The 27,994-nt window shown below is 36.4% G+C and overlaps 1 protein-coding gene and 1 pseudogene across 4 annotated transcripts in view; one reads left to right on the top strand and one right to left on the bottom strand.

The window, feature by feature from the left end:
• The window catches only part of HS3ST5 (heparan sulfate-glucosamine 3-sulfotransferase 5), a 330,509-nt gene that overhangs the window by 68,964 nt on the left and 233,551 nt on the right, over positions 1-27,994 (top strand). The window lies entirely within an intron of this gene.
• Positions 23,961-24,845, bottom strand: LOC101540804 (lys-63-specific deubiquitinase BRCC36-like; annotated as a pseudogene).

Raw genomic sequence — 27,994 nt, 5'->3', positions numbered from 1 at the left:
GCATTATTTCTGTCTGGGATCTGTCAGTAGTCCAATTTTTAGTCTGATCTTCATCAGAAGGACATAATTTATAGAAGACATTTTCAAAATGGAACTTCATGGAGTTCATTTTTTAGCATGCAATCTTTAAAGAGGCTCTGAATTCTCCATGTAAATCCAATTGACTACAGATTATTATCAAACCCCATAACAGAGTGACGAATTTAAACCTTTTTCAGCTTTGGCCTTCATGACTGAGGGCAATAGTGATTGTTTTTGACACAGGGAACACTTTTAACATGGATTAATACTGTGTTTAATGTATATTTCAAAGACTACTTGGCTATGTTAGATTCTAAATGTGATTATAACTGAAAACAAACACCCTTGTATGTATGTTGTTTAATCTCTGTATATTTAATCATTTTGAAGTAGCATGTAAGTATGGAACTTATGAAAAGTGGCATGTATGTTTGCTGTATTTCAATGATTCCTGAGAATGGTTAATTTTCCTTCAAATGAGGTCCAAATGGACTGGAGCAATTGCATACCTTGTAGGCTGTTTGCCTTGAACACAGTCAACTCAGGTTCGATTCCTCCGTCCCTCTCAGAGAGCCTGGCAAGCTATCAAGAGTATCCCGCCCACACAGCAGAGCCTGGCAAGCTACCCATGGCGTATTTGATATGCCAAAAACAGTAACAAGTCTCACAATGGAGATATTACTGGTGCAAATAGATGAAGAATGGGATGACAGTGATACAGAGGTCCAAACACAGTGATGTTCAGTGGCTACCAGGACTTACTTAGTGATATGTAGAGTGTAAGCTGGTACACCATCCAATGCAAAATCAAACCCAGAGCTTTACACATTCAAGTGATATCCTGTACCACTTAAGAAACATTCTTAGCCCAAGAATAAAAATTTCAGTGCAAGTAGATCCCAATTTTAATAAGGTAGTGGATTACCAAAAAATTATATAATAATTATTATAAAATAAATTGATCACATTTGTTTTTTATCCAATTTTAATAAGGTAGTACATCCCAAGAAAGTATATGATTATTATTATAAAATAAATTGATCATATTTGTCTTTAGTTTGAGATTCTGTACTGCTTACTGCAGTGCTCATTAGACATTTTGTGCTTAACTGAGAAAGACCAAAAGAGACATTTGTGTATGAAATGTTTGATTTGAAAGTTTGTAGAATGATCACGAAATCATGAAATCCCGTTGATTGTCGAGTTGCTCGAGCGGTCTCAGTAACCTCTACAATCGTCCTTTTCCTGAGATCTTAGAAGCCTCTCTCTTCTCGGCCTTCCCAACGATGCCGCATTGGAGGCTCTTTTGGGGTCAGGGGAATGAGATTCAGCTGGTTACTGGCTTTGGCATAAGGATACACCACGGTAAGCTTGCAAGGCTGTCCCATGTGGGCAGGAAGCTCTCAGTAACTTGCTAGTTTCTACCAGATGGAAAGGTAGGTTATAAGATATCGCTTCTGGGAGGTTGCTTTTAAGTCTCTGGATGTTGGCCATTGATGGGATTACACACACCTGGGTTCCTCTGCCGGTACCTTCATGCATGAGTCTTGTCGAACATGTGGAGAGGGGCCTTGAGCATGGCTGTAGATAGGTTCAGGTGGTCTTCGGCTGCTGGGAGCTCTGCTTCTCATTTGTAGAATGAATCATTTGTAGAATGATTTGTAGAATGATGCTTCTGAAAATTCAACCTACATCCTATATAACTTTTCTTATTACAGATCTGTGCATCACTTGGCAATAACATTAATTATAAAATTTGTAGTGAGTATGCATAGAAGGAGTTTATGGACAGGGTCTGTAAAATATTTCCAAGAAAGTCTTCATGGAGAAGAGATACAGGACATGTAGTAATGCACTCAGCTGACAGGCTGAAGCACAGGTTATGACTGACTCAAAATCTCATAATCTGCAGATTTATTTGAAAATCAGCTTTCTAAAATAGTTTCTCTGCAATCTACTTGAGGTGGGAACAAAGTGATTGCGTAAACAGAAACCCTTTGGTGAATTAATTCCATCAGTGTTTGCATACTGGTTGTATCAATTTTTAAATTATAGGAGAAAGAAAGTTGGTTGGAGTACTTTCCATTTTGTATATCCAAGTTTTTAATATATGTTCTGAGCTACTTTTTCTGGTAGAACATATCTTTATGTTACTTAAACGTTTTGGGTGCACACCTTGAAATTTGGAAGTAGTTGCTTTATTTTCATTTTCTACCCAGGGACTAGGACTGGAGCAATAGCACAGTGCATAGGGTATTTACCTTGCACGCAGCTGACCTGGGTTCGATTCTTTTGTCCCTCTTGGAGAGCCTGGCAATCTACCGAGAGTACTCTGCCCACACAGGCAGAGCCTGGCAAGCTACTCATGGCATATTCGATTTGCCAAAAACAGTAACAAGTGATAGCACAGCGGGGAGAGCATTTGCCTTGCATGCAGTTGACCTGGGTTCGATCCCTAGCATCCCATATGGTCCCCCGAGCACCTCCAGGAGTGATTCCTGTGTACAGATCCAGGAATAACCTCTGAGCATCGCCGGGTGTCACCCCCCCCAAAAAAAAAGAATAAACCAGTAACAACTCTCACAATGGAGATTTTACTGGTGCCCACTTGAGCAAATAGATGAACAAGGGGATGACAGTGCGATAGTGCTACCCAGAGACTAATTTATAAATAGAACTTTTTGGGTCTAATATTCTAATATATGTTTTGTTTTTAGCAAGATTCTTTTTAGGGAATATATTTTTAGTGTATATTAATAACATGTTAAACTATTAATATTAATATTAATAATATAACTAAAGAAGACCTCTAGAACCCAGCCACAGCCATGCTCAAGGCCACTTTCTGCACGTTTGGATGAGCCTCACGCATGAGGGAGCTGGCAGAGGAACCCAGGTGTGTGCAGGACCCAAGGCTGCTCGGATTGGGCTTGGGCCTCTTCCACCCAGATCCCCCATTTTCCAGTAGCTAGGCAGTCACACCTAGAAACTGCCATCAACTGCCAACATCCAGAGACTATAAAACCGTGCAATGCGGCCGTGTGACATCTAATAGCCTAGTTCTTCCTCTTGGAGAATCTGACAAGCTACCAAGAATCTATTGTCCGCTTGGGAAGCCTGACAAGCTCCCCGTGGCGTATTCATATCCCAAATACAATAACAGGGTTCGATTCCTCCATCCCTCTTGGAGAACCCAGCAAGCTACCAGAGTATCCTGCCGACACAGCAGAGCCTGGCAAGCTACCTGTGGTGTATTCAATATGCTAAAAACAATAACAATAGGTCTCATTCCCCTGACCCTGAAAGAGCCTCCAATCATTGGGAAATACAAGTAAGGAGAGGCTGCTAAAATCTCAGGGCTGAGTGTAATAGAGACGTTACTTGTGCCCACTCGAGTAAATTGACGAAAACGGGATGACAGTGATACAGTGATATAGTGATTTTTAGTGTAAAAGTTGCAATGTTATGATTCCTCCTGTGGCATAAATTTGATAATATGCATGTACCATGACTAAAAAGTGTAAAATAATATTAGGCAAGCATAGTCAATGCTTAAAAATATTTCTCCACTTATTATTTCCTGAACCAGCATTTACCAGGTATCATGTAGGACACATTACATTGTTGGAATTGGAGCACTAATAAAGATTCACTGAACAGCTTTTCATTCCCAGGAAACATGCTAGATATTTGTAGCACAAAGTTCACTTTTCTATAGTCTGTGTTGTTAAGGAGCTAAAGATGTACTACTGTAGGAAACAGAGACAGTTAATTAGTAGCTGAATATGTCCAAGAAGAACCAAAGATTGTGCAGCATTAGTCTTATCACTATTAGACTGAATTACTTTTGTTTCGGTTCTCAGATACAAATTACATCTAACGTGTTTTTGAGGACCAGAAGAGTTGCAGAGACAGCATGATGCAGGGAGGAAGAGGTTATGGAAAGGAATAGAGAGAGAGATAGTGTTTGTACCTTCTCCATGAAACCTTTAGTAGTCTCTAAAAACCTGTCAAATTCACAAAGCTATTATCTTCTGTCTTATAACTATCTGCTATATCTATCTTCATACCTATCTGTCTATGAAAGGCAGCTCATGACTCTTAAGAACAAGCATTGCAAGAGACAAAATGAAAGAGTTTTAGTCTTCTGTCAGTTTTTTTTGTTGTTGTTGTTTTTCATTAGGGAAAGGCAAGATTTCAGAGAATTTAAGACCTCTTTAAAATGTCCCTGTCTGCCTTTCATGTCAATATATTTAGTGCTATTTTTAAAACCACAATAAATTCCAAATATAGTAGCAATGGTTGGTGAGACTTTGTGTGTGTGTGCATTAAAATTTGATTTTCTGATTTGTATTGTTGAGAGCCACAATCAATGGATGTTGACATTCAAGAATTGCTAGCCCTAAAGATATATATTTTTCATAAGGACTGTTTTGTCAAATGCTATATGCTTGTTGCTTTAATTAATACTATGTATTACTAGGAAACATTTTTCAATAATTCTCATGGCCTATCTAGATATATGTATTCTATGTGTTATATTTTATAGAAATATCCATAATAAGTTCTGACTTGCTTAAGCCACTCAGGAATATTATGCACATTTCTTTACATTGTTAGTATATGTGGGTGTGCACATGCATGCATGTTAAAATAACATCTTTACACACTACTAGTTTCAATAGGATGAAATTTCAAGGACTATTCCCTCTAAAGCTTTTAGGTAGGGGAAGATGAGAACTGGGTAAAAAGGGGAACTTTTCATCTTACAGCAATGTATCACACAATTAGGTACTTGATGAGGGGTTTTATGTCTTCTACTAAAATAGCCAGCATTGGACATTTTCAGAAATAGGATATTGGACTTATCACATCATTGGCCAGTTCTGCTATGGTAATTTCTGCTTGCTTAAAGAGGATGATATTTGCTTGATTTGAATACATGTCAGAATAGAAAATGTTCTTTGTTTGGACTTCTCTTGCACCAGCTAGAAACAGCTATTCTCTTACTTGCAGGAAACTTGCTTTTCTGTGTACTGTAATGGTGGATTATTTAATGATACTAGATTTCTTAGTATGTTGTAAGAATTGAGAATATATTGTGACACAATGTATAAATCATAGTACCTTTATATTATACACACAAAAAGAAAGGCTTCTGCTGTAGAGTTGTGGTTATGATCAGTCTGTAGCAATTCAAAGGGCTCAATACCAACTCCTTACTTGTCCATTTACTAATTTCTGACCTCTGGGAGATGCAAATATAAACAGTAATAAAAATCACATCATATCTGTGGGAATGTCCTATATCAAAAGTGAGATAAATGTTGGCAAGGGTATGGAGGAAAAGCAATCTTTATAAATTGTTGGGCTAAAAATTGATTCATTTCCTATGTAAATCAGCATGATTAATTTTTAGAATATTAAGGATAGATGTACTGCATGATCCAGTAATTCCACTTCTTCATTTCTATCTGAAAAAAAACACAAAACTCTAACCATGAGAACCAGAAAGATATACCGTTGCTGGATAAGGCACTAGCATTGCACACACATGGCATGATCATGAGTGAGCACTAAGCATAGAGCTAGGAGTAAGCTCTGAACACAGATGACTGTGGCCCAGTTACCCTCCCCCGAAGCCCTCCAGTTAAATATTATATATGTATACCTGTGTTCAGGGTAGCACTTTTTACAATAATCAAAACCGGTAAGCAACTCTAGTGTCTAATAACAGATAAGCATGTAAGAATAATGAGATAGATTAAAATACACTGTTATAAGTACACTTATACTGTTATAATACACTGAAATATTAGCTTTAGCTACATCATGGATTAAACTGAAGGTGTCATGTTAAACAAATGCGAGAGGATAAAGGCTTATACCAGTGATTTTACTCATATGGTTTTTAAAGAAACAGAGCAAGGAAAAAGATGAAATCAGATGAAAACTAACCCTTACCACAGAACTCTAACCACAGCATTGAGGTGAGCAAAGGAGGGCAGATAGGGTGTAGGCTAAAAAATGTTAGAGGGGTTGGAATGGATTGTGATGGTGGGATATTACCTCTTTGATTGTGGGTGAGATGTGACGTATTTCTAAAGTATATAGTTATATATACTTGTGTAAACCAATAATTCCTCAGTTTAAAAAGTCTATTTTTTGACCGAGAAAAAGTTATTAATTATAACTATGTCTTTTCTCATTTTCAAAATGGAAATGACAGTAGTTTATACATTCATGAATTTCTACATACATATGTACTTGTATATTTGTGTATAATATATGAACCTATTCTTAATTGCATATATATCAGAAATTGGCATGTATTGTGTTCAATTATTAAAACTATATTAGTATTAGTATTAATTAGCCTTAAGAAAATGTTATTACCCTCTTTTAATTATATTTTTAATTATTTAAAATGAGAATGCACACAAAAGCTAAATGACATTTAAAGTTCTTAAAGTCTAATAAATTTACTTTGAATTCTGTAACCACCTATATACTTATTGGTATTATCTTCTAAAAAGAAAATTCTCTTTTGCTCTAATTTTGATTTCATTTTATTTCTTAATGCATTAAAATTGGAATGTTACTAAGTTACAAAAATCTTAGCGGTTCTGCCAAAGTTAGATTAGTAGATGAAAATGCAAGTAGTTTTTCTCCACAAAATGTTATTTATGATAATAAATATTAAGACAGACTTTATCATTTCTTGTAACTTTAAATTCCCTTTGGGTTACTATTTTAAAATCTAATTGAAAGTAGATATCTCACACATTTTAAAAATATAAAGTAAAACGTATGCCTCTGGGGGAAATAATGGTTTAGTAAGTAACTGTTAACTCCAGTTTGGTTTATAAAAGAGAAGAGTAAAAATTGTCAGTTAGCTTATATACTTAATTGTAAAGAAAACAAGTTTCTTCTTGGAAAAAACCTATTTTCTTCTTAATTTTAACACATTAGTATAAACTGATTGAACTGGATAATTGCCATTCCAATCTTTATATTGCCACTAAAATCTTTATAAAACTGGTTTTTATGTGAAAATGGTGGGTCAACAGAATATTCTAGCACAGTATTTCCTGAAGTGAGGAATACTATGACTGGAGGGCATAAAAAAAAGTAGATTTTCAGGGGGGATGCTAAGTATTTTTTTTAATAAAACACAGAAAGTAAGCCAAATAAGTTTGGATTATCTTTATTCAAGCACTTTGGAGAATGAGCCAATAAACCAGTGTACTTAGAACAACTTGAATTGTTAGCCAACCAATTCAGATTTAACCTTATGAATATCCTCCCCACCCCTTAATTTCCTTTTATGAGTGAAGAGGTTCCGAGGCAGTGTTCAGGAGCCTGAGGCTCCACTCCCAGCAATATTTAGCCTTGCTGTACATTTCTGCTTATAATTTCTGACATAATTTCTCTCAATTTTTGTATTGTTATTCTTATTTTATACATGACAAATTATGCCATATTTAGAAATCATAGTAGTATATTTTTATATTTGTATTTATTTCTTCTCCATTTATTTGGGGTATGTGAGGCTCACATTTGGCAGTGGTCAGGGACTACTCCAGTTTTGTTTCCGGGGACTTACCTGGTCAGAGCTTGTGGGGAGGGGGGGCACCAAACCCTAGAGTTCCCATATGCAAAGCATGTACTCAGTCTTTCAAACTATCTCCCTGGCTCGCAAATTATGGGATTTCTTACTCCAGGAATATGACATATCAGCTTAATGATAATTTTAATTATTAATATGTCACAGCACCTCAAAACTAGACTAAATATTAAAGACTAGCTAGTGCTAGTATTTTAAGGCAATTCTAAAAGGCAAAGGGAGTCAAGGGCTGAATTCTAGAATTTGATGCTAAAATATCATTCATATGTATTTAAACACATGTTTGGATATCCATTTATATATGCATACTTACATGACTATGCCTTCGACAAGAAAGGCCATTCTATTGTTTCTATTTTAGAAGTGAAAACAAATTAATGGCATGAATTTGAGTGAAATATATTTTAAACAATGTAATTAGGGCTATCAGAATTATAAGTTATATTACTCTTTGTTAGAAAGAGTTTAGAAAGTGAAGTTTATCCTTGAGAAACTTTTCCTTGATATATCATTTGCTTATTACAACATGAATAATCTATGAGATTATCTGTAACAAATTCTGTGTATGAGTCTTTGAAGAACTAAGAAGTGTCTCTTAGTTCTAGTTCTTATATATTGTGAGTATAGACAGAGAAAAAAGGATACAGAAAAGAGAAAGGAGGTAAGGTAGAGAAAAGAAAATCGAATATCTGAAAAGAGAACAGTTCCAGGTGCACCTCAGTGGTCCAAACAGAGCAGTTCAGTGCAGTGTATTAACATGGGTTTGAATAATTCAAACTTTGAAACTGCAGGAAGAGACTTTCCAGTGGGAGGAAAAGTCACCATAATTAAAGCTTCCCTGGCACATGGAGGCAGCTGTATCCCCTGACAGAGAAAATTGGACATGGCCTAATAGCTAAGAGAACAGGGATGATGTGGTGCAGCATTGTTTGAGAAGTGTTAGGTTTATTTTGGTTTTCTCCAATTACAAAGTCAATTCTCTGGATACCAGCTTCTTTTACATATTAATGACCTAACCCTTGGCATATGGCAAGAATACAGAATTCAACTCTGAGACTTCTAGAAAAAGAAGCAGTCAAGTTCATATATGCTAGTGGTCACATGCTCCATTTTTCAAATGTGCTTTCAAAACAAACAGGAGGAAATGTTTGCATCAACATGAAATTCGTTTTAATGGCAATATTTTTTACATAATATCCACATAATTATAGGTTTCAAAATATCACACACATAAATGCACACATACACTCACACACATGGTGTTTCACACTTTTATGTAGTTTCTGAATCGATTGTTTTCAAAATTAGGATTATTTTTATAACAAATTATTTTCCTTGACAGATCTAAACTCCAGCAGTTGTACACTCCTTTCAAGTATTCAGAATTCCCTTGATTTTAATTCATCCAATTGCCAAGACTCATTAACACATTGTATTTTGTGTATGTTGGTGTTTTTTGTAGAAGGTGCTTATTTTTCCCCTCTACTGCACTTCCTACTTGTAATTTCCTGCAATCTCCCAGTCTCTTCAGCAAGGAGGCTAATTGACATTCTTGTTTTCTGGGGGTGGAATGGAGCAGAGGGCCTATCTGAAATAAACAATTCAGTGTATTCCTGGGGGCCTTGCCAGACTGAGAAAAGCTAAAACATATTGTGGTGTTTCCTTGGGGACTTCACACCATGCCTAAGCTTTAGCCTATGTAAAGAAAAAAAAAAAAAGGAGAGTAACAGCAATAGCTTCTACTTCCCTTTTCCATTGCTGACAGCAGAATTAGAAGCCCACTTCTCACTTGGCACGTGATTTCTCTCCCCTACTATCCGGAGCATCAGTGCAGTGGTGAGCTGCTTTCTAGGTGGCTGCAGGAAACTGGAAAATAGAAAGAAAGAAATATGGTAGTTTCAGGGAGAAAAAAGTTTATTCTCATCAAGTTATTTAAATATTAGCCAGAAAGCTTCTGGGACCTTCCAGGGGAACTCTGAGTTAATTTCAGGACAACTTTTAACATTTTAATGATAAACCTGCATTATTATAGTATCTCATTCCAAGAATTAGGTTCAGCGTTCTAGAAATACACACTGAATGCTTTGTAAAGTATAACTCATTATGAATCAGGTGTTTCAATTAAGGTATCATTTAGTTCCCGTTAGTACTCATACAAGTTTTATACTGACTTAAGATACAGTAAGATAAAGTTAAATGAAGTACAGATACACAAAAGAACCACTGAAACATGGTCTGAATATTATTTGGGAAAATGGCCAGTTATATTTAGAATGTACTTTTTATTTTGAATTACAAAATTATTGACATATGAACTCTCTTTCCTGCTGAAAATATTTCCCAGTAAGAACATTGTTGGACTAAAATAAATCTCTTATTTCAAAAAAATACAAAGAGTTGTCTCAACACATACAACAAAGCCATTGACCTAAAACTCTTACATTTAGATTACATTGTTAGTCGTATGATGATTAAATGTTTTCAGATTTTACTTACCAGTTTTCAGAATTTCTAAAGGCTCTTCTAAATTGTGAGTAAATTGTGTCTAAATTGTGCTAACTTATGAATAAGCAGGTCAGGTTATTTTCAAAGGCATACACATTGAAATCAGACCTCTAAAGACTCATCTAAAAAGTAATATATGGAGCATAATACTTCCTGAAAAATGTCATAATGTTGATAATTCTTCTGTATTGTGATGATACTACATGAATACAGTTATATGTATATATTAAATATCACCTGGTGAAGATTTCTTTCTTCCACTGCTATGTAATACCATTTTTATTATAAGTTAAGGAAATCATGCTTTTAGATTGGAGTAGTAGTACTGTGGCCCTTGCATGTGGCCCACCCACACTCAATCTCCATATGGAATCCCATATGGTCCTGAAAGCACTACCAGGACTAATTCCTGGATGCAGAACCAGGAGTAATCCCTGAGCCACTGGGGTGTGATCCCAAAACAAAACAAAACAAAAAAATCACACTTTAGATCATTTTGGAAATAATTGTCATGAATCCATCTTTAAATATATCATTTACCTTACAGAGGATAGACAATGTAGTCAGAAATAACCTAAGTCTACATTTAGCATATTTAGTAATAGTCCATGATGTGACTAGAATGAGCCTAATATTGAGAACAGTTTTACTCATTGAATTTGAATAACCTTCTCTGATCCTTATTTCTTTACCCATTGACATGCCCTGGGTCCTCTTCCTTCTACTTGACAGAGGTTATTCTGTGTCCAGAATCTCTGCCAATGGTCAGAGCTCACATCTTAATTTATTGCATGGAAGTATAATGCTAACCCAGGGTCAGACCAGTTCATCAAGTCTCTGATAAAGCTTTAACTCCCTTGACCGCCAAATGTTAACCTATACCATCACTTATAATCTGGGATATAGCATCCCATTGCCCTCAGGAAGAAGTGCAAGCTCTTTAACATTACCTGTAAAGCCGCTTTTTATAATGTGGGTAGAAATCCCATCTGGGGTCATGCACCTATTAAAAAAATATTTTAGAGTGCTTTATTATTTATTATATTCAAATGTTTGATCCATATATCTATTTTATATGCCTATAATACTGGGATCATGCAAACATTTCTAGGGAAAAGAAGAGGTCACAAGTATCAAAAGCTTAAGAAGCCTTGATCTAGGAAATCTCTTGGTGATCCAATCTCTTCTTGAAAGGACTTCACTTTTTATTTTCTTTTTAACTTTTATTGTAAATTAATTTCTTGGGTTTTGTTTTTTACTTTAGTAACCTTGATTCACAATACTGATAATAACAGGGTTCCATGCATACGATGTTCCAGTCTGCACCCTCCACCGGAGTGATTGTTTCCCTCCTAATCTCTAAACACCCTCCCTGATCTCCCTGGGTTACTAAATTCAGTTCTATAGACAAGTTCTCAGGTTCTGTTGCCTTTGGCCATTGTTATTCCCTTACCATGTTTCTTTATATTCCATATGTGAGAGATCATTCCATATCTGACCCTATCCCTCTGGCTGACTTTATTCAGCTTAATACTCTCCGGATCCATTGACATAACAAAAAATTGCATCTTTACTTACATTTTCTACAGCCAAGCATTATTCCACTGTGCATACATATCACAGTTTCTTTATCCAGTCATCTGTTCTGCACACTTGGTATGTTTCCGGATTTTGGTTATCTTGAGTAGTACTGCAATTATATAGAGGTGAAGATGTCTACTCTGATCATAGTTTTGGTCCCTTGTGGTAGATGCCTAAAAGTAGAATTGCTGGGTCATGCAGAAATTCAATTTTAGTTTTCTGAAGAACAATCATACTGCTTGCCAGAAAGGTTGGCACTTACCATAACCTCACTCTCTATGCTCTCTTAGATTCTTATTGAAGGTCTGTCTCCTTTCCACATGCTCTGTTTATTTTTTCTTTTTGAGTAGGGAAAAATATTTTACAGTATTTCACTCTCCTTCCTACTTGCCCCCACATCTATATTTCAGAAATTGTCCATTTTCTTTATAGGTCAGTTGAGCATCACTGGTCTGAGAAGACCTTTTAGCCTGGTTTGACTGCCCATCTGATCCTTCCTGGTTCCTGGGCTTTGTACTTCTGTTGGGTTTCTGTTTTTCACTTTATTGTAATTATTTGCACTTTCCTGTTCTATTGTCTGAGGTGAGGGACTAAGACTTATTCAACACAATGTGAATAAATCTTGCCCTAGTAGTATATGGATTGGCTAGTAAATATTTGGTAAATGAATGAGAAAACTATTTGAACTCAATTTGTCCAAACTCTCTCTCTCTCTCTCTCTCTCTCTCTCTCTCTCTCTCTCTCTCTCTCTGTGTGTGTGTGTGTGTGTGTGTGTGTGTGTGAGTGTGTAGGGAGAAATATGCCAGTGCTGAGGTACTAGCTCATTGATCAGTAAACCATGAGTACCAAAGACTGAACCCAGGCCTTCAGGATAGAACACATGTGCTCCAGATCCCCTGAACTATCTCTCTGGTCCCTCTCTTATTTCTGAGAAGTAATCTTCCCCTCCAACCAGACCCTCTGCCCCAGTGCCATTATTCATGGTTCTCTTGCTTCTCTGTCCCATCATTTCTAGGTAGTCCCTATTATACTGAGCTATGCCCTGGCTTTCAAGAGAAGGTTCTCAGAAATCAGTCACATGGAGAGAGTCACTGGAAGCAGATAGAAACATGGAAGCTGCTGAAATGGAGAATACCTCCTTTGGGTATTTTTGTCATCTAAATTTCACTGCAGTTACGAAGAAAATCTGGGACAGTTTTGCCACACTGTCTCACCTCATAGTTTGCATTTAGAATCTTGTATAATACACAAGTACAGATGCCACCTATTTTCCTCTAAATGGAAATAGCAGGTTACACTTGAAGGTAATGCTTCTATTTCAGAGCGCCATAATGCAGTTTGCTCCTTATTCTTCTTGTACAATGTTAAAACAAACTTGATTTATAGAGCATTTTCTGAGACATGTTTACATTTCAGTATCATGCATAGAAACTCTTGTTTTGCATTCTGTGTTGATAAACACAAATGCACAAATCTAAATGTAAATACTGAGATAAGAGCTGATTTTTCTTGTAAAGAAGTAAGAACTGAGAAGAAGCCTGAATTTTTCGATGTGTAAATAGCTTTGGGTTTCTTGGACTAATTTTCAGCTAAAGGAATAGATTATTCCTGCCACTAAAAGTTGTCTGATATTGACTGATGATTCTATAGTGCACTTTTTACATACATAAATTCACATAGTGGAGTAAAAATGGAAAGAAAAACATGTTCTTGTATTGCTCAATTCTTTCTAAGCTTTGAAGTTTCTCCTGAGTGGCACTTTACTGATAAACTGATCTTGTTAACTGCATGCTGTCATGTGCTGTGGAGAACACATTTCCCTCTGGTTTTCAAAAAGAAACCTTTGAGATCTGTGGGTGTGTGCAGAAAATTCTATGTAAAGGAAAAAGTGGGTTTCCTTAGCCTTCATCTTTTTTAATGCAAATGCATTCATAGGTTCTTCTCACTGGCTATTTTATCTCTACCTCCACAGTACGCTTTCTCTGCCCTCCTATTATCAGCTTTCAGGCTTCAAGTGGAAATTGGTGCTCTGTAATCTGAATACAGCTGATGAACATTTAAAATCTCAGAGATTTATTCTTCAAGTTTATGGCCTCAGACTTTACTGGATGCTTAAAGAGTATTAAAATATGAATACTTTGAATATAATTCTTACAAAGGCTCACCTTCTTCCAAAATTACTAAATTCACCTATATTCTTATTTCACTGTGTTATACTTTGCTTTTTATTGGGAAGAAGTATTTCTGTTCAGTTTGAGTCAAACCTTGTAGGACTGCTGAATGTGTAAGCAAAATTCTACACAAGTGTTGCCCCTAAGGCAGATAAAATAGTATTATCGACAAGAAAAAGAATAATGTTTTAAATGACCTACATTCAAATTCAAAGGGTGGAATTGAACAGCAAGGCTTTCTATTGATTTTGACATATTGTTTTTATTACAGTATGGCGTTCATTTATGGGACCATATAAATCTCATACGAGTAATTGAGGAGCACGTGTAAACCTGCTCCCTTGTCCCTTTTGGGTTTTCTCCTTCATGACTTTACCCAAATGCTGGCAAACAGCTCTCAGTCATGGGTGGCTGTGTTTAATCATCTGTAGTTTCTCACATGCATCATTGCAGGTGATCAGCACCAAATGTAAGAAATGAGAGCCAAGACACTCTCCCAGCAGTGATAATTTGGGTGGCCTTTTCATGTTTGCAGAATATAATTGAAATACATATTAAAACATCAGAGTTAACAAAAATGGCCATCTTCTTTGCTTTGTAATTAAAATGGTTGCCTAGACTCTGGAACTTTTAAGAAGAGCACTTTTCACTGAAGATGTGATATACTGTGTGGTGTTGGAATGTTTTTTTGCATGAAGCCTTGCCATTATCAATGTTGTAAATCATAGCGCCTAAAATAAAACCTGAAAAAAAGAATAAGGCTCTAGAACTAATGCTTTGTAAAATATTCCTAATAATATCTGCATATGACATTTCCTGAAGTCATTGAAACTGCCACATGTGCATTCGAGCTTGGAGCAGTAAAGAAAGAAGTTTTTTATCAGGAACAGTTCCCTGCTTTCTTTGCCTACAAAATGTCTTGTGCAACAAACATCACAACCCAGGAATATCTATTTACTCAGAAGATAGAAGTGATAAAACTGTAATACCAAAGTTGGAAGGAGAATAAAACTAAGATTTGCATCAATACAAATAGGATTTTATTAATGTTATAATTACTATTACTGTTTGTATAACTGTTCTGGTAAGCAACCATGTATTTCCTATTATTAAAAAATCATTTTTCCTTTCTTCTTTCCCCCAGTCTTGCTTATCTACCACTGATAGTCAGTACCTCATTGATATTGTAACCAAGGAGAGCCGCCTCTGGTTACAGAATTTTAAAAAGAATTAAATCAAGATATTTAAAAACTGTAATGTGTACCATTCTTCTTATCCTGAGAAGTAATTCTGGACACTCTTCGAATTGCAAGCTGAAAAACAGTTAATCTTGTGTATTTCTATATATCTTTCTGCTTCATCTTAATTAAAAAAATCATATATAGACATTGCCTTGATGTATAGGAAAGTCAAACTGGAAAAAATTAAAACTAACATAGGTTGCATTTGTTTTCATGCTTTGCAAAATGAACCCTGCCCTTCATATGGTAGTTCTTTAACTGGTCTTATTCTAATGCACTGAAAAGATTATAGTGTCTTCCAGTAATATATAAACTAATCCCATGCCATCCACCATCCTATGTCATTATTTCTGTACATAAATAAAGGTATATAGAAAGAGCAAATACTTCCTCAAAGATGACCTAAATGTATCAGGTAGGAAGAGGAAACAATTGCATGTGCTTGGAAAACAGGCAGTTTTGTGCCCATTAGGCCTCAATCTTAGCTGGAGAAATTGTTCTATGTTTTATGAAATTTGGGACATGGAGAAGAAAATTGAAAATGCAGTGCTGAGCTCATTTAATGTGTTTCACCTGGAAACTTTTACCAGTCTGAGATTCTTTTTTCCATCTCTACTTTTGTGGGTTTTAGAGATTTAGCTGTGACCTATCTTGGACTAATTTACCCGAATGGAATTTGTTCTAATACAAAATAGTGCTTTTTGTTCTCTTTAACAGCTGGTCAGAAGAGCATTCTTATCTTCACATAAAAGCTAAGTTACCCATTAAGATGGCAAAACACTTATTATATGACTATGCCAACATTAAAATGTTAGTTTATTCAACCAGTAAATGCATACAGAACATCCTATGTGTCTGAGTTATGAGGTTTAAAAGCCCATTAGAAACAAGCACTAATTATTAGCATAACTTGTACAACATTTTCTGTAGGGTGGGTAAGGAAATGAAACACTATAGATAAATAGTTCTTCTGCACTCATCTCTGTTCATTTGGAGATGTTTAGTTCTAAGGAAAATCATCTAATTTCTCAAGTCTTTGATTTTGTCAAAGAACAAAAATAGTCATAAAAAGAATTTCAATATTTCTCACCTTGCCTTTGAAATATACCATATTTTCTTTGTTTTTGAAAGCTTACTTCCTCATTCCCATGGAGTTTGAATAAAGAGTTCTCAGAAAATACTCTTCAGAATATTATGGAATTATGCCAGTGACCTGTAACACAGTATATAAAAATATGAGTGTAAGGCCCTGGACTTTTACAGAAAATTATTGATGGCTCCTACCTTACTTTGTTAAAAATATGACTCTGATTTCATGTACACATGCACTGACTAAAGTGTTATCCTCAGTGTAAGTCAGTTAAATTTGTTCTCCTAAGAATTCTGTATATTGGCTGTAAGCATAGTCTCTAAGAGGGTATTAACATGAAGTTTAGTAACTTTATAAAGCATGTGTGAGAACACTCGACACAAAGACACTTAGATATTCTATTATACTACTGTTAAGGGGCTGGAGGGATAGCACATCGGTTGGGCGTTTGCCTTTCACTCAGCCGACCTGAGTTTGATTCCTCCGCCCCTCTCGGAGAGCCCAGCAAGTTACAGAGAGTATGGAGCCTGCACAGCAGAGCCTGGCAAGCTACCCGTGCATATTGGATATGCCAAAAACAGTAACAATAAGTCTCTCAGTGAGAGACGTCACTGGTGCCTGCTTGAACAAATCTATGTGCAACGGGATGACAGTGACTACTGTTAAAATTTTGATTATTAGGGCCAGGGTGATAGGCGGTGCGCTCTGCCGAGAAGCGACTCGAGTGGCCACATGTTTATTTGTGTGGCCGTTCTGCTGCTGATGACCATGATCCAGAGGACAGCTAGACTACTTTTGGTACCAGCAACTGCTTCCACCAATGTCTCTAGACTGTGAACTAAGCCAGAGCCCCATGCTGCCCCAGGAAGGAAAATGATGCAATTTCTAACATAAATCTCACTGGACTTTACTAAAGTACTAAAATGCAGAAATCTTAAACCGCGTGGCTGCTTCATTCTCAGCAGTGGAAAACTATCAAATGCTTCTTTGTCAGCAGGGCTGTTTTTTTTTTTTTTTTGAGGGGAAACTCCAACAATAGTGAATATTGTGTTGAAATATGTAATGTAATCAAGGTAAAGAGAAAATGAATTGAAATTTATCAGCTACGCAATCGGGGGTGGGGTTAGGGGGTGGGAAGTATACTGGGGTTTTTGGTGATAGAATATGGGCACTGGTGAAGGGATGGGTGTTCGAGCAGTGTATAACCGAGATAAGCCTGGAAACTGTAACTTTCCACATGGTGATTTAATTAAAAAATAAATAAATTAAATTAAAAAGATAAAAATCTTAGGGCTAGGATGAATGGAGACATTACTGGCGCCTGTTCAAGCAAATCGATGATCAACAGGATGAGAGTGATACAATGATACAGTGCGTAAGGGCTGGCAGGGGGCCTGTTGTCTCCCAAACATTGCTTCAAGGTCTGCCAGCACTTTTGAAGATTCTAAGCCAATAAGATCAGTAGTTTAATGCAAGATCCTGAGGGTGCAGTGCTCCGAGGGCTCAGAGCCTCACCCTGCAGTGCTCTGGGGACCATGTTTTTCCAGGGATTGAACCAGAGTCAGCACATAGTTAATTTGTACCTAATTTGCCTAGGAAACAGAAGCCCTTAATTTACACCCAGTTTTATTTCTGTTCTTCCTCCTCCTCCCCTCTTTTCCTCCCTTCTCTCTGCCTGTGTGTGTAGGTCTGTGTGTCAATGTCTGAGCTATAATTTTGATCTTTTGTATTAAATGTAGAATAAAATTATCTAAAATTACTAACTATGAATTTTTATATTTTGTAATAAGTAAAAGTTAGACACATTTTATTCATCTAATTAAAAAATTAAAAAATAAAACTTTATTTGTAAAATAAAACATATTTTGATTATTGATTTTACAGATACATATTATGCTCTTATTATCTTATTATCTCTTCAAAGAGCCATTCAGTCCTTAGGGACAGAGAGTTAATTCTGACATATTCCCCAAACCTCAAAGAACATAAACTCTAAGACACATTTATAGAATGGCAATAAATACAAAGTATAAGTGAATCATACATAATTACAGATAAGTTAGTGGAAAACCAAGAAAGCACAAGAAGACAGGTAGAAATCAGGGATGGTGAACTCTACAGAAGATATTTGAGCAGATCTTATACGTCACGATTCTCAGTCATTTAAAAGATGAAGGTCTTTGCCTTCTCTAATAACAGAATTTCATTCAGAATCTTAATTTAACTATTGCAGCACCCACTCTTACTTGTCTTTCCATATTGCTCCCTTTATTCTTTCAATTGCAACAATTTTCAAAAGCCTATAATCCACTGATCTAACTACCTTTGCACTCACTGCCTTTTATCCTTAACAGTGTTACCCTTATCATGTTGTAAATTCCCTCTTAAAGGTTAACTATATGATTATTTACTAAAAGTAGTCTTTTGCTTGTATCCTTGACTCCATTGACTAAACTCAGCTTTATCTACCAATTCAGGGTCTTATTTGCAGCTCAGTATTTCACATTAGAGAAAAAACGTGACCATGCTGCTTGGACTCACTCTCAATTCATAATCACTCACTCCTCTCAAGGGCTGTATAGCACTGCCCGGAAGATGTGCTATATTTTTCTAATCCATCTATCATCCCCTTTGTCAAACCACATAGTCTCCCTACTGTTTTAAACTGATTTCTTTTCTTTGTTTCATTCATTCAAAAGCAAAAACATAGCAATCAGAGAAGAAATTCCATAGTCTAGCAATAGCACAACCTGATCCAACCTCTAGACCCATATTTTTTGCCATCCTCTGTGATGCCACTGACCTGTGATGCCATTCCTCGGCATGTACTCACGAATATTATTATACCTATTTTTCCATCATAAGCCTTTATCCTTAAAATATCATGGGGACCAGAGAGACAGTCCAGGGACTAAGATGCTTGCCTTGCATGTGTCCCATCCCTAGCATTATATGGCCTCCTAAGCATATGATGCCAAATGTAGCTCTGCAGGTATCTGAGCACCACCATGTGTGACCCAGTATCCCCCAAGCATAGTTAGGTTAAGTTTGGTCATCCTTAGTACTGCAGGAACTGAGCAGCACCATGTCCTTGGGATCCTAGCATTAAACCCTCTGATGTGATATACTGAGAATCACTTAGAGTGGCCTCAGGATCCCCTGAACAACACTGGGGAGCCCACCCCTCACAAATGTCCTTTCGTACATTCTAATGGCATGCAAATATGTTGCTCTTCCTCCCATCTTTGTTTTTCATTGCCCTAGATTCCTTTTTAGGCACAATCCAAATTTAATGTTCCCCTATTAAGTAGAAAATCTCTAAAAAGCTTCTGTTACTTTATCTCAAGTTTCTTCCCTCTTAGATCACCTCAAATTCCCACCATCCTTCCTTGTTATTTTTTTAATATATCTTACCCTTAATATTCCTAGCCACTTAATTATAGTGTGGTAAGGCTCAGTGGCAAGGCCTCTTCTCTATTATCTTTAATAATTTAATGAAGCCTTGTGTTTATAAATCCCTAAAAGTCTGGTATTTCCCACCCAAACCTTGCTTTGGAGTTCCAGACTCAAGACAGATTACATTACTTAGATTTTAATAACCATCTCATATTTAAAGATCCAAAATCTTAGACCTGAGTGACAGTACAATGGGTAAGGCACTTGCGTTGCATGCAACCTTCGTGTTTTCAATCCCCAGCATTGTATATGGTCCCCTGAGCACTTCTAGAAGTGATCTTTTGGCACAGAGTCAGAAGTGAGTCTTCAACACAGCCAAGTATATTTTGCCCCCTCAAAGAAAAACCCAAAAATAAAAAATTAAATTAAATAAGGAATCATAATCAATCCCGATCATCCTTGTAATCATCTTTCAGCATTTTTTGTATTTTAGCAGATGTCAAATCTGCCCCAATTGCTTGAGATAGAAGCTTCTTTTTCTCATATTTCACATTTAATTCCTCAGGAATACCCATTAACTACTCTTCAGAATATGTCTGATCACTTTTATTATTCATTATTATTATCCTTATATTTTGCCATAATAGCTTTGGTCTGAACTATTTCAGTAACATTCTGTCTCTGTTTTCCTTTGCTCTTATTCAGCTTCAGTTAATTCTCAACATAGCAACCAGAATGAGACCTTAAAACTTAACTTGAATTTTGCCATTCCTCTACTCAAATTCTCCCATGACTGGCCAACTTGCTCAGAGTAAAAGTTAGATCGTTGCTGTGGCCCTCACTGTTCTCATCCCTGTCCCGCTTTTGATAAAAGTATCTGAATTTCTCTTTCACTACTTCATTTATTCCACTCTAATCATCACTGACCACCTTATAAATCCTCAAATTCACTAGAAATTTTAACATTTTAAAGACATTTTATTTTCTGTCTCCTGCACCTAGAATATTCTTCCACTGATATCAATGTGCCTAATTCATCCATCTCACTCAGCTTCCTTCTCAAATGTCACCACAGTCATTACATCATGCTTCAGTGCTCCCAAAGAGGAACGATTTTGCAGGAAACTAGAGATCACTTTTGGGGTCTCCTATGAGGATCTCAGGACTGGGTTCAGATGAGAATCTCCGAGCCTTAGCAATATGTCACTATGTTTGGAGCTGAGAATATAACAGCTGTGTTGGTGAACTGTGATTTTTTTATTCTAGCCTCGTTAATACCTTCTCCACTTTGTCCAGAATACCTGATGTAAGGCCACACCTTGGGAATTAGGATTCCACTCTTATCTCCAAAGCATCCTAATAAGAATGACAAGATTTGTAGGATGACATTTCAAGAAATAAAGGAATTGGAAAACATATTCAGCATTCTACAGGTTTATGTCATTAAAGCATAAACCACACCTATACAGTGTCAAGATGGCAAAGTGATAAGCCAGTAATTTAACTTCTACTCTAATAAAATCAGTAGTGCTTAGAAAAATATAGACTCCAGATCCTCACAACAAACCATGTATCACATTCAATGTTCAACCAGGCTTACTTTTTGTTTGGGAAATAAGCAAACAAAAAGCAGGAAAAAGCAGCTCAAAATAAAAAAAAAGTTTAACTCCTAAATAGTCCATATATGAAATTTATAAAGACTTGAAATAGTTTATGATATGTTCAAAATTAATGAAAAAATATTCAGTGACGCTTAGCATTTGGTGTGCTCATCAGAAATGGCAGGTTCACTGGCTCTCCATTATTATCCATTAACTACCTATCACTCTCATCTCCCTGTCTTTCCCAATATGTTGAAGACATATTCTTAGGCTTCCAGGGGAAATAAGAGATTTGACCAAAAAAAAGGAAGAGGACCTAGAAAAACTAACAATATAAAACAAGTTATTTGGCTTGCACATGGAAAACCAGGATTCTATCCCTAGCACCACATAATGTCCCTCATACCCACCAGGAGTGATCCCTGTGTGCAGAGCCAGGAGTAAGTCCTGAGTGTGGCCCAAAAACTACATATATATATATATACATATATGCATATATATACATATATTTATATATACATGTATACATATATATACGTATATTTATATATGCAAGTTGAAGTTAAACTTCTCAAAGACCTTAATTACATTTATAAAATAGTTTGTTTCATCTAAAATTAGGAGCTGATATAAAGAGCTATTTGATTTCTATCCTGTTCTTTGTAGTTTTGTCAATTGATTTATTTTCTATGTGCATAATATCAATTATTTGTTTCAAGTGTTTAACAGATTCTATTAGGGGTAAGGGAGAAACTCCTTGTGGTAGAGCACATTGCTGGCATGTGTGAAGCCGAGTGTGACCCCACGCATCACAGCTAGAACTGGAGGCTCCCAAAAATGAATTTTGGGCCCATATCTGAACATCTCTGGAAGGAACCCCAGATCCCTCGTATCACTGTTTTGACCCCTTAAAAATATTATAGGAAAAGGGTACCAGTAAATGGCACTAAAGAGGACAAAGTCAGGAAGCAGGTCTTGTAAAATGACCTGCACAGCCTATTGAGAATCAGTTTTATACATGATTCTCAGGCACTGAGTGGGATAAAGAAAGACAAATGGGAAGCAAAATGTATTTTATTCAAGAATTACAATCACAATTTGAATATACAGCTAGGGGAGAGTCTCAAAGTTAGTTTGACTAGGACTAGGTTATAGGGAGGTTTTAGAAGATCAAGCAGAGGAGCTGTCTAGCTCAACTTAGGTCAGTTCTTTATTAGATCATTTGTTAAAACTTTTGGATTGGTTGACTGGAGTCTTCAAGCAGAGGGCTGGAGTTGAGGATCTTTTGTAATAGTAGATGGTCTGCTTTTCCCATTATCAAAGACAAGGAGAAATCAAAAAGTCGGTGTTCTTTTCTGCTTCAGATGGAGTTCAGTCAGAATGCTTACTTTTCACCTAGAAGTCTCCTCACAAAAAGAGACAAGATGGAGACGGAGTCCAAATTTGATTCCATACTTTTGATTCTACAACTTGGTAATAAACTGTTCAGTTGGACTACCTAAAGCTTTTGTTTTCTTTACATATAGAATTTCAGCTAAAATATATTGATTTGATTTTCCAATCACCTCTTCTTTGAAGTCACTGTTAATTCTTTTTTTTTTAGTTAGTACTCATAACTGTTTATTTTCTATTATAAACTACAGGATGTTGAAAAATAGAACAGTACACGCCATAGACCCGTCACCGAGTTTTCCCCACAGCTAAGCTTTTACACAAATACAGTGTAACTTTAAAACCCACATACAACAGTGCATACTGCTGCCTTAACTACTGACCTTACCCACTCTCACTAGTGTTCTTACATATATTCATTTGCGACTATGTTTAGGTCAATGTAGTTTTAGCCCAGATACACCACAATCAAGATACAGAACTGTTCCATTAGCACACAGAAACTCCTTGTGTTATTTCCTCTGAGTCACACATCTCACATATCCCCTTCTGTTCATATTCAAGGCAATACTAATCTATTCTTCATTTTCAAAGAATGGCACAGTGTTGTATTAATGCAACTCTATGGTATTCACTGTATGGACATTGATCACTTTCACCCATCATTAATTCCTTGAACCCATCCACGTTTTATGATTCTTCTTTAATAAAATGCTTACTCACATCTTTTCCCTATTTTCTATTGAGAATTATTTTTTATAGTCGCTATATATATATATATCTACATTGATTAGATATATGCTTTGCAAATAAGTTCTCTCAATCTCTAGCTTGTCTTTTCCCCTTAATAAAATATTTGCAGAATAAAACCTTTTAATTCTGATAAAGTCAAATACATCAACATTTCCCCTATTGGATTGTGCTTTGGGGTAAAGGTCAAGAACTTGTTGCATAACTCAAGGTCCTGAAGATTTTCCAGGAATTTTTAGAGAGTTGTATACTTATACTTTTATATGTTACATTGAAGTCTATAATAGACTGTGAGCTAATCTGTACATAAGGTGTGAGGCTTTGGTAAAAGTTCATATTTAAGCCTGTGGATGTCCAACTGCTCCAGAATCATTAATTCAAATGACTGTCTCCTCCCCTGGATGGTTTTTGTAGCTTTGTCAAAATCAATTGAGCATATGCCACACTTTCTTGATTACTGTAGCTTTAATAACAAGTCTGGAAGTGAGATAATGTGAATCCTTCAACTTTATCTTCTATAAATGCACGTGGCTTATTTAACTTTACACCTGTGTCTTCTCACAGTTCCCCGTTTAGTCTCCTACTTTATTCCAAAGAAGAGAGTTCTTGCATCAGCACTTCCTTTTCTTGTTGCAATTCCTGCAAGAGCTGCTGGTTTTGCTCCAGTCTGTCCTCCAACCACTGTAAAAGAGGCCCACTGACTGCTGACATCTGATTGCACAGGTTCTGATAAACAATGAACCATTATGGATCTTGGTTACTCGGTCCAGATGTGTAAGACTGTGGATCCTCCTAGCTGCATCCTGCTTCTCCTGGCACAGGGTTTTGGGCAGCTCTACTGCTGATTCAAGGCACACTTTCCCAATGGTCACATGAGGTACAGTATGGATAGGGATTTCAACTCGCTCATACTCTAAGTTCTTCTGGGCCTGTATGGATTGAAAGCAAGTGTAGAGTACCCGGCCAGTCTTTGTGTTTTTATCTTCTGTGAAACAGGAAAAAAATAAGTCCCACAAAGCCTTGATCCATCATTTGGCATATGGCCTGTGTTCGAACATCAACATAAGAAAGCCAAACAGTTATGTGAGGGTGGGAATGATACCAGCCCGCCACTCTCATGGAAACGACCTGTCAGTTCAGCTAATATCTCTGCCTCTGTGGAGGCAGCAGACAACTGCTCAGAAGAAATGTCCACTTGGTCCTTCCTCTTGTCAGGATGGCGCAGGATGATGACAGAATGCATGTGAACGATTCTGATGGTGTCACCCTTTTCAGTAACTGTGTGAGGGTCAGATCCACTGTACGCAAATTTCAAGTCACTCCTTTGGGGGCTTGTGTCATCATTCAACTCCCCGATGCATAGCCCTCTCACCTCCTCCTTCTCAGTGCTCAGGGAGCATTGAGGTACACAAGGAAGACATCCAACTCCAAATGCACCACCTGCACGTCCTGAGCCACCTGTAGCGCCATCTTGGCGAGGGGGGGAACGGGAAGCAGTCACTGTTAATTCTTAACTCACTCTTGGTAATCTAGTTTAAATGTTGCTTGTGCGGTATACTACTTTGATGTTGACTTCATATAAGGACAAAGTTATTGACATAGAGTCATGCTCAAAATTTTAGAGCTGGAGCAAGTCTTTAAAATCATACAGATTTTGCCTTTTTTTCCCCCTTCTGGAGAAACCCATATTCTCTCTCGAATACCAATCCCCCACTCCGTTCTTTCACCCCCTCACTTCTCTAAATTCTAAATTTTCTCAATAAAAACCATATTAACTTCGCTAAAAATAAATAAATAAAATTAAATCACACAGAATTCAACATTTCATCGGAAGGAATGCTGAGTTCAAAGAAAAGTGAATCACTCAAGTCCATACATATAACTTCCTTGGATTCCTTTAAGATGTGTCTGAGTGCATGAGTGCATGTGTCTGAGTGTAGTTAAGCTGACTTACATGAGTGATTTTTGTAATTTTGTTATGTAAAGTATCCTCTTTATTTCAGAATGCTATGCTGATGACCAAAAGAATATATCAAATTGAACCAAAATAATATTATATAATGCAAGCTAAAAATGTGATTTATTTTAACAGTTTCCTCTTAATACAAAGTATAAAGATTTTTAAATGGACTTTTAAGAAGTTTCTTCTGATATTTTAGCTGAGTTGGAAATCAATAAAATCATAGTGCTTTCAAATAATGGTGTAGATAGAACGTTTTCATTTGCAATAAACTAATTAAATTACAGATTTTATCATTATAGTTCGGGTTATATTAGAAAAATTGGCAGTCTGCCTCATTAAGTTATGTTTGAGAAGTGCATCTTTTTTTCTGGTTTACTAATTCAGAATGCAAAAATCCTCAGCATCATGTCAACTTTTTCTGACATTGACCATAGACCACACTGGTGCCAGACAGTTGTGGTGCCACCACAGCTAATAAGATTAGAACTCAAAAGATAAATAATTTCTGGTTATGCTAGATCAATATTGGAGCTGGAAGGGGAAATTTGAGTATGAGCCCAATATTTTATTCTTCGCTCCCCTGACCCAGATGTTGACCAAAAGTGACTGATTGCTAGATAAATTTTAAGTCTGTTATCAAGCCAGTAAAAGGTTATGTGACAATGTATGAGTCACTCTAACCCTTTTTGTCTTAGTTTTGTCATCTGTAAACTAAGGGAATTGGACTCTATGATCTCCAAAGATACTCTAGTCTAAAATTATATTAATGAACCTTCAATAGTCCCTGGGGTATACTGATAATCAGGAATTATATGAACACCCGCCAAACAGCACACATAGCTAAATGGGCTCTCATATATTTCATTATTATTTAATCTTCTTCTAATGTTTCTGCCTTTGCTCTAGTCACTGGAGAAATTGAGTATGTTGGGAATAAGCACAGATGCCATATGGTAGAACTAAAGGGAAGTGTGACTGTTACTTTCTAAATACACCTAGTGCAGTTGTTCTTCAAATCATATTTTAGGACTTAATCCTTCAATAATTTAATAGAACTTATAAGTTGTGTCTTCCAGAAATCACTTAGGGTGACTATTACACAGCTACTGAATGTTTATTTGGATCTCACAATGCTTATGGGCATTTCTAGATATCCTTTTGAAATATTTCTGTTTTAATGGATTATTATATACATAAATATGTACATCTGTATTGGAACTGGAGGGATATACGCAGCCTGTAGGGTGCTTGCCTTGCATGCAGCCAACCCAGCTTTGATCTCAGGGATCCCATATGCTTCTCTGAGACCTTCCAAGAGTGATCTCTGAACATAACCCATAACTCAGGCATAACCCCTGAGTACTGACAGTGTGGCCTCCCTACCTCCCAAATAAAATAAAACAAATATATGTATGTATATGCACATGTAATGTACATATACAGGAAGAGTATATCTCTACCATGTTTAGTAGTAAGATTAAAATTTTGAATTTAATTACATACAGTCAAGATACTTGATAAGGTGATTAAGTAATTACAGAACATATTTTCACCTAGAACATAGAATTGTAAATTTGTCATGGGACTTATAAAATTTGGAATATATCAGATAAATAGATGGCCTAATAGCATGCTTGTATAGGCACCCAACGAAGCTATTTTCTACTTCAAAAATATTATAAATTTATAGTGCAGGGTAAAAGTTTTAGAAAGTAACTTAATAAAATTTCAGAATGACAGTGTTTAGTATTAAAAGGCAGCAATTCAGTAAAATGATATCTTAGAGTTTAAGGTCTGCAACTTGAGATACTAAAAACTGACATTATGGTATTGGTATCATCTTGGAGTTATCACTTCTTTGGTATATTTGTTAACGTTTTTATGGTTAAGTGTGTCTCCAGCATGGGGCTCTTGCAAGCAGGAACTGCCTGGATCATGGAAGTCACCTTTTCTTCTTACTCATCAAAATTTACCTACCCTGTGTTTGTACCCTCAATGTTAATTTCAGGTTCCCAGAGCTAATTCCAATTTCAGTGTACATAGAAACTTTCTAAACCAATGTACAAATTTCAGATTCCACCAGAGTGTCCAAAATTTCTGATATAGCATCAGATCCCACTGATCAATACTCAGCCTCCTAAGAGTTCCCACTACTTCAGAGACCATTCTCAAACCCAGGTACCCAGGTTCTACCACTACTTGTGATTCATAGTGGCTGGCTGTAAAGAGTTTCTCAGCATTTTTATCTCAGTTTCAATTAATTTGCTAAAAAGACTCACCTATCTCAAGAAAACCATTTACTCACTAAAATCATTTTTGATTTGGGGTGTGTTCTTTTACCTTTTATTTTATTTTTCAGTTATTGGCTATAATTTGCAATTAAAAAAATTCTCCTGATTTTGTTTTGTTAAAGCTCCTTGAATTAAAAAGTTATTCACAGTAGGAATAGACATACAATATTCTATCACCAGTCCCACCACCAGTGTCAACTTCACTCCAGATTCCCTTTCCTACCCCACCCCACCCAAGATCCAGCCTGCCATCTTAACATACACCTTTTGAACTTGGTTATTAGAAATTTGGGTATTGTGATTTCAGTGTTATTGACTCAGTGGTTTGGATATTTAGTTTTGTCATTCTTTAAAACCACCCATGT

This window comes from Sorex araneus, chromosome 4 (assembly GCF_027595985.1).
Source record: "Sorex araneus isolate mSorAra2 chromosome 4, mSorAra2.pri, whole genome shotgun sequence".
NCBI lineage: Eukaryota > Metazoa > Chordata > Mammalia > Eulipotyphla > Soricidae > Sorex > Sorex araneus.
This window is presented reverse-complemented; position numbering and strand designations above follow the sequence as displayed.